Source organism: Miscanthus floridulus, chromosome 9 (genome assembly GCF_019320115.1).
Source record: "Miscanthus floridulus cultivar M001 chromosome 9, ASM1932011v1, whole genome shotgun sequence".
In the NCBI taxonomy this organism is placed as follows: Eukaryota; Viridiplantae; Streptophyta; class Magnoliopsida; order Poales; family Poaceae; genus Miscanthus; species Miscanthus floridulus.
This window is the reverse complement of record NC_089588.1, coordinates 119,205,560-119,213,827: the sequence shown is the minus strand read 5'-3', so window position 1 is coordinate 119,213,827 and position 8,268 is coordinate 119,205,560. Positions and strand designations below refer to the sequence as shown.

Below are 8,268 nucleotides of genomic sequence, written 5' to 3'. Positions count from 1 at the left end.
TTTCAAGCTCCATTTGTTTTTTATATATTTCTTTCTATAAAATGTTAAAGTCTTATTAATTGCAAATCAAATACAAGGCATAAAATTATTTTAAAAGAATATGGATTTACTTTTGCTTTATTGCACATAGGAAAATTGTGTGACCTAAAGTTTTTTGTTTTTTCTTATAAATATTGAAACATAATGTCATTAATAATTATTATTTCGTTAATGCAAAAATGTAGTGTTTAATTTAAATCATTAAAACTTTTGTTTTCGATTGGAAATTTGTTTTCATATCATTTTAACGTAAATCTTTTCATTTTTCGTCACTCATTGTCCAAAAGCGACATGGAAATCCCACCATCAAACGCAAATTTAATCTGAACATAGAAAAAAAGAAAACACCTAATAAATATCTCTGAATTCACAATTATTACATAATACCTCTAATACACACTATTAAACATCACTATATATATCAAGCGGGCACAGTAGTGAACTTCTTCTTAACGTATATCCCTTGGTTATGATCGCGCCGTAACCATGGAGTGTCCTCATCATTTAGCTGGATGCTTGGGTCTTTGTTCACTGTGAAGGGTGGAATTCGGTCATCCTTTTCATAATCTTCTGATATGTCTGACTTGTCTTCAATTCCGACGATGTTTCTTTTCCCTGAAAGAACTATGTGGCGCTTTGGCTTATTGATTGGGTCGTTGTTGTTTTTCCCTCTCTTCGGTTTTGTAGACATGTCCTTGACATAGAACACCTGATTCACATCCTTGGCAAGGATGAACGGTTCATCTTTGTACCCAATATTGTTGAGGTCCACGATTGTTATTCCATACTGGTTGTCGACTGCTACCCCGCCTCCAGTCGCCTTTACCCATTGGCACTTGAACAAAGATATCTTAAAAGTAGGTGCATAGTTTAGTTCCCATATCTCCTCTATGTGGCCATAATATGTTCGCTTATTTCCATTAGGGTCGGTGGCATCTATGCGGACACCACTGTTTTGGTTGGTGCTCCTTTTATCTTGGGCTACTGTGTAAAATGTATTCCTATTTATCTCGTACCCTTTGTATGTGAGGATATGCCACGATGGCTGCCTAGCCAACAAATACAGTTGCTCATCAATACTCTCATCACCCTGACATTCTTTTCGCAACCAGTAGCTGAAAGTTTCCAGGTGCTGATGCGTAATCCAAGATTCAGACTTCCCAGGAAACTCGGATTAGAGCATCTCTTTATGTGTCTCGATATACGGATCCACCAAGGAGGAGTTTTGCAGAACTGTGTAGTGTGCTTTATTAAAATAATTGTCCTGCGTACTAATATATGTTTTCTTCCCTAGTGTCCCCTTTCCACTTAGTCTCCCCTCGTGTCGCGATTCAGGAAGACCAATTGGGTCAAGGTCGGGAATAAAGTCAATACAAAACTCAATGACCTCCTCTGTTCCATAGCCCTTGGCGATGCTTCCTTCTGACCGAGCACGATTGTGAACATATTTCTTTAGGACTCCCATGAACCTCTCAAAGGGGAACATGTTGTGCAGGAACATAGGACCGAGAATGCTAATCTCCTTGACCAGGTGAACTAGGAGGTGTGTCATGATATTAAAGAAGGAAGGAGGGAACACCAACTCAAAGCTGACAAGACATTGAACCACATCATTCTGTAGTTTAGCTAGATCCATTGGATTGATTGCCTTCTGAGAAATTGCATTGAGGAATGCACATAGCTTCACGGTGGCTAGACGTACATTTGGTGGTAGAATTCCTCTTAATGCAACTAGAAGCAATTGCGTCATGAGCGCGTGGCAGTCATGGGACTTTAAGTTTAGGAGTTTCTTCTCTGGCACATTTATTATACCCTTTATATTTGAGGAGAATCCAGATGGTACCTTGATGCTTGCTAGGCATTCAAACATGCTTTCCTTCTCTTCTTTGCTAAGAGTGTAGCTGGCTGGACTTAAGTAATGGCGTCCATCATCTGTCTTCTCTGGATGTAGGTTGTCTCATTCTTTCAAACACCATAGGTCCTATCGTGCTTCAATTGTGTCCTTAGGCTTCCCATACACACCCATGAAGCCTAGCAGGTTCACACAAAGATTATTCATCAGGTGCATCACGTCGATCGCGCTACGGACCTCTAGGACTTGCCAATAGGGTAGCTCCCAAAATATGGACTTCTTCTTCCACATGGGTGCGTGACCGTCGGTGTCGTTCGGAACAGGTTCGCTGCCATGTGCCTTTCCAAATACTACTTTCACATCCTTGACCATATTGAGTACATCCTCACTAGTTCGGTTGCCCAGCTTGGTCTGGTGGTCTGCCTTACCTTTAAAATGCTTGCCTTTCTTTCTTAGGGGGTGATTCGCAGGAATAAATCGACGATGGCCAAGGTACACGACCTTTCGACATTTTTTCAAGAATATACCTTTAATGTCATCGAAACAGTGCGTGCATGCATTATATCCCTTGTTTGATTGTCCTAAAAGATTACTTAGAGCAGGCCAATCATTGATTGTTACGAACAACAATGCTCGCAGGTCAAAGTGCTCCTGTTTGTGCTCATCCCACACACGTACACCTGGTCTGTTCCACAAAAGTAGAAGTTCTTCAACTAGTGGCCTCAGGTACACATCGATGTTGTTGCCAGGTTGCCTTGGGCCTTGGATGAGCACTGGCATCATAATAAACTTATGCTTCATGCATAACCAGGGAGGAAGGTTGTAGATACATAGAGTAACAGGCCAAGTGCTATGACTACAACTCTGCTCCCCGAAAGGATTCATACCATTCGTACTTAAAGCAAACCTTAAGTTTCTTGCGTCATTTGCAAACTCTGGGAATTCTCTATCGATTGCTCTCCACTGGGACCCATCAGCAGGGTGTCTCAACATATTGTCTACCTTACGGTCTTCTTTGTGCCATCGCAACAACTTTGCATGGTCTTTGTTTCTGAACAGACGTTTCAAGCGTGGTATTATAGGAGCATACCACATAATCTTGACAGGGATTTTCTTCATGGGACGTTCGCCCTCAACATCACCAGGGTCATCTCGCCTGATCTTATACCGCGATGCATGACATACTTAGCATGCATCTAACTTCTCGTACTCCTCGCCACGGTAGAGGATGCAGTCATTAGGACATGCATGTATCTTCTGGATTTCTAATCCCAAAGGGCAGACTACCTGTTTTGCTTCGTATGTAGTGGCGGGCAATTCGTTATCCTTCGAAAGCACCTTCTTTTGGATTTTCAGTAACTCCCCAAATCCCTTGTCAGATACACCATTCTTTGCCTTCCATTGCAGCAATTCTAGTGCGGTACCCAACTTTTTCTGCCCCACATCACAAGTTGGGTATAGCAATTTCTTGTGATCCTCTAGCATGCGCTCGAACTTGATCTTCTCCTTTTCACTTTTGCATTCTCTTTGTGCATCACGAATGGCCTGACCAAGATCATCAACAGGCTCATCTTCTGCCCCTACCTCTTGTTCAGTTTCCCCCATTGCAGTATCATTGAAGGCACCATATTCAGCAATAATGTCATCATCGTCCCATTGTTCTTCTTCACCTTCTTCCATTACAACCCTGGTTTCTCCGTGCTTCGTCCAACAAATATAGTTTGGCATGAAACCCGACTTCAACAAGTGTGAATGAAGACTCCTTGAGCTAGCATATTCCTTCAAATTCTTACATATGGCACATGGGCATCACATGAAACCACCGCGTTTGTTTGCCTCGGCCACACGTAAGAAAGAATGCACACCCTCAATGAACTCTTGGGAGTGGTGATCAGCATTATACATCCAATGCCGGCTCATCTGCATTACATAACATACATACCATATTAAAACCTAGAACATAATTAGTTAATTATACGACATGCATGCCACCACACAAGGTATTAATTTATGAAAGTCTCGCTACAACGTAGACAATCCCAACTACCACTAAAAAAACTTAAGCTAAAATGCACTTCAGCAGCATAAGGATTTCGCGACCAATCCCAATGCGTTTGTTCAACATCTATGGGCTTCTTCCGCAGGATCACTGCCTCATCAGCCGCCGTAGCCGTCTGTGCAAGAGAGTTTTGCACATGTTCAACATGCTCTTCCTCCTAGTACCAGCCTGAACATCCAGTGGCATCCCACTGAAATTAAAACAAAAAATTAGAACTTTAGTCACAATCATCATGAAAATAAGTATAAACTAACCATATTCATCAAATGCAACAAAATAACTCACATTGTGATCCGGACACTTGTAGAAGATATGACCCTTGTTGGGAGACACTCCTTTCTCACCCGGTACTCCATCACAATCTTCTTCTCACCCTTGCTGCATGCAATGAGAGGGAGGTCCGACCTCAATCGGTTTGGAACCCGATGAGAGGCCGAGGACCCGGAAGCAGTTGCCATCTACTCTCTATACTCATTTTTAATGTAATATAAATTTCTCATCTTATAAACAAATAAAATAAAAAAAACTCTAAAATTCTCTATATCTCTAAACCATGAAGTGTGCTATGCATGCTAGAAATGAAAGCTGAATACTAGTTTTGAATAACTACTTTAACCTTCCTTCATCAAAATATGCAAACTTTAAAGTGATTTTGAGCTTAAATGGCTTACAAATAAAAAAAATCCACCATAAAAAACCACATATATCTAGTCCACAAAATGAGATATGCTACTGATGAAACATGAGAGTATAAAGTTGGTAACCTTTAGAACCGAAGAATCGATGGAGGAATCGAAGAAATCTTGTGATTACCGGCGATGAGGAAGAAGAGAGGCCGGCGATGAAGCAAGAACACTGAGCTCAAAGTGGCTCGGGCTCAGGGAGGAAGAAGGGGTATATAGGAGGGGATCTTTAGTCCCGGTTGGAGACAGCAACCGGGACTAAAGGTCGCTTTCTAGTCCCGGACGGAGCCTCTAGCCGGGAGTAGACTTTTACTCCCGGTTGGAGGTACCAACCGGGAGTAAAAGTTAACCTTTAGTCCCGGTTGGTAGCTTCAACCAGGACTAAAGGTCCCCTGCAGCAAAAGCCTGTCGCAGTAGCCGTTGGGCAGGGACGTTTAGTCCCGGTTGGAGCTACCAACCGGGACTAAAGGTTTCTCTAGTCCCAGGCGCGAAAAATACCGGGATTAAAGCCAAATTTCGAAGTGGATCAAAAGTCGTTTCTCTACTAGTGCTTGTTAATTGCGGGGTCAAATTGACTGGCACGCCCTACGTCACGACCATCCGGTCCGGTGTTTCCCTAAGCCTGGGGAGAGTTCGGGATCTGCTCCACGCGGTTTCTCCCAGTCTACTTCGCGTGTTGGCGGCGAGGCTCGGCTCGTCATCCCTTTTCGCCATCAACAGTTTGACAAAACCCTAAACCTTTCGAAGGCTCTGGATTTGACCAACATGATTTCTTGGAGACGACTCCTTTTATGTAAAGAAGAAATGTAATTTTTTGTGTCTTCTAAAATACCTAGTGGCGCAACCTGCCAATAGAAACCAATTTTTTTGAGGCGAGCTGCTAGTGGGATTCTCCATGCAGTATGCCATGTGGGCCTAGCTGGGCCCAAGACCTGCCAATAGAAACCAATTTTTTAGAAGCAGGCAGATTCTAGCAATAGTCATCTCTCCAAAGGTGGATTGAAATGTGTTTCTAGAATGGCGGTTACTTAATACACCACCATGCTTGGTGTGGAGTAGGAGTGGCCAGCTGTTGGCTGTATAGATCTTTACAACCAATCTCTCAGCCCACCCATATAGTAGTTAGCACTTCACTATTGATACATGGTCCACTTGCCTCTCTCACAAAATTTTCTGTCTCATCCGGTTGTAAAGTTATAGCCCGGTTCTCCTCTCTCTCCTCTTATCTCTCCTCCCCCTCAACACACAGGCTACTTACAACCCTTTACTATACTTATACTCGCTCTTATAGTGGATGACACAAAGTGACCGAGAGAGTCGGATCACATTGATGAGCTTTAATGGCTTGCGACACTAACCTTGGGTGGCGGGAGACATTGTAGTGATCCCAACACTAATGACAGGGGAAGGTTTGGTGATACTGATAGAAGTGTAAATCAGTGTAGCATTAGTGTGAACTAGTTTGGGTTTTGTCCATTGCCTACTCTACCCTCCAAAGATCCTGTTTGGCACAGCTTGGTGCTAATTCGGTAGTTTTCAAACAGTTTCATAGGTTAAGCTCCTCAAAGCAAATTCTCACAGAGGATCGGTGTGGGATGAAACCAGCAGCTTCTCCAAGCTTTCACCTGCACCAGTGGCCCAACGTACGCACGCAGAGGTCGGATTTGACCCCAGACACTATATGGAGGGTGGGCTCAGCCACCACCGGGGCACACGAGCATACAAGTGCATGACCGGAGATGACGACGGCAGCAGGGTGCATGGGAGCCGGGGCTGGGCAGATATGCGTGAAGGAATGAGGGGATAACGACGAAGAAGAAGAAATTGGAGAGGAGGAAAAAAGATAAATAGAAGGGCATTATGGCATTTTATATAAGTCTTTTTGTCTACCATAAGGAGTTGTTTTGCCAAACATTTTACTAAAAAATAGCTTTAAAGCAGAAGCAAAAAAAAAAAAAAAAAAACTGGTCCACTAGTGAAGCTGAAGCTGTGACAACGAGCCATGGGATTTAGGCCCTGTTTGGTTGGGCTTTTGGCTTTGGCTTTTGGCCCCAAAAGCCAAAAGCCCGACCAAAGGGGCTGCTTTTGGAGGGTGCTTTTTCAGAAGCAGCTGCTTTTCCGTAGTTCATTTTTGAAAGCTGGGTTGATCCTGCTTTTGGCTTTTGACTTTCTGCTTTTCGAAATTGGTGGAATAAAAAGCTCTTCCATAGTTGTTTCAAGAGAGATAAAGATAAAAGGTATATTTTATACTTGTTTAACCAAACAGCTTTCAGCTTTTCTACAGCTCACAGTCCACAGCAGCTTTTCCACAGCTCACAGCCCACAGCAGCTTTTTCCCACAGCCACAGCTCAACCAAACAGGGCCTTAAGGGCGTTTGCTGTGGCTCATTGTGGTGGTTCAATTTGTAAGCAACCGTTTCATGAGTATTTTCTCTATCCATGACGTTCAAAACAAATTGGAGAAAATTAAAAATGCAGTAGTTACAGTGCTAGCGATTATCTGTATGGATCGACAGTCTAAACTGACCAAGCTGGCTAATTACGTACTAACAACTCTCAAACGACCACGCAACTCCATGGGACACTGAATCTGTACTTAGAGAAGTTGATACCTTTATTTCAGGTGCATGCGTTGCCGTGATGCCCTCAACGAATACTATGGCCGTGCAACCATGTCCAAACGACAAGCCAACAGCTGCTTCGATATTTTAGTCTTTACTGACTAGTATAGTGCCCGTGCTAACGCTACGGCTTTATTCTGGGAATCACATGAAAATAACCAAACAACAAAATTTTTTGATAGTTTAAGTCACACGCAATGGTACATAACGATGTATTTATCTGGAAAACACGCATGCATAACAAGGCATAATAAAGTCATGTCTGAAATATCTATCCTACTAATTTATGAGTTTAAGTAGATCTTGCAGTTCCCCAGGGATGTCATATGTACATTCATTTGCGCTGCTCTTCAAAATGTCAACTAAAAATTCCGTCCTCAGTGAATTTGACCTCTGCGAATGATATAGATAATATATAATAAGTTAACTTAATGATTTGGTAGATAACATATAAAATATACATAGAAATATTTTACGCTTACTATGTTGACAAACGACGATAATCTTTCGCCATTCCACAACTTTAGGTAGTTGTAGACAAGGAAGCCTGCCAATTTCCTGGAGAAGAAGAGCCCAAGTGTTTATTTGTTGTAGTTAAATCAAATCACTATTTATTTGATGGTAAGATAAGATAAACACAATATAAGTTGTTACCGGTCCATAGCTTTTGGAAGATATAGTTTTAATTGACGACGCCAGAGGTAAACATTCTCTTTCCATGCAGGATTGACCAATGTCATGGAGAAACTGAAATAATTCAAAACTATCTCTAATATACCATTATATGGCATGATTGGATCTAGACCCGAGTACCATAGTTTTGGAGAATGCGGATCTAGAATGTGCACAATTTTGTTACCCATGTCAAATATGAATAAAATATAGTTCCTATCTCGAAAATATGACAATAGAATCTGTAAACAAACAAAAAAAAACCATAAGTGCAATACAAAATATAAGTTTTCAAAGGAGTTTAATGAACATATATCTTACAGTGCTGCAATTTTGTATTTT

At 41.9% G+C, this 8,268-nt stretch overlaps 1 pseudogene; it reads right to left on the bottom strand.

The window, feature by feature from the left end:
* Positions 1 to 484: 484 nt before the first annotated feature.
* LOC136483253 (uncharacterized) lies at positions 485 to 2,719 on the bottom strand (annotated as a pseudogene).
* Between the last annotated feature and the right edge of the window lie 5,549 nt (positions 2,720 to 8,268).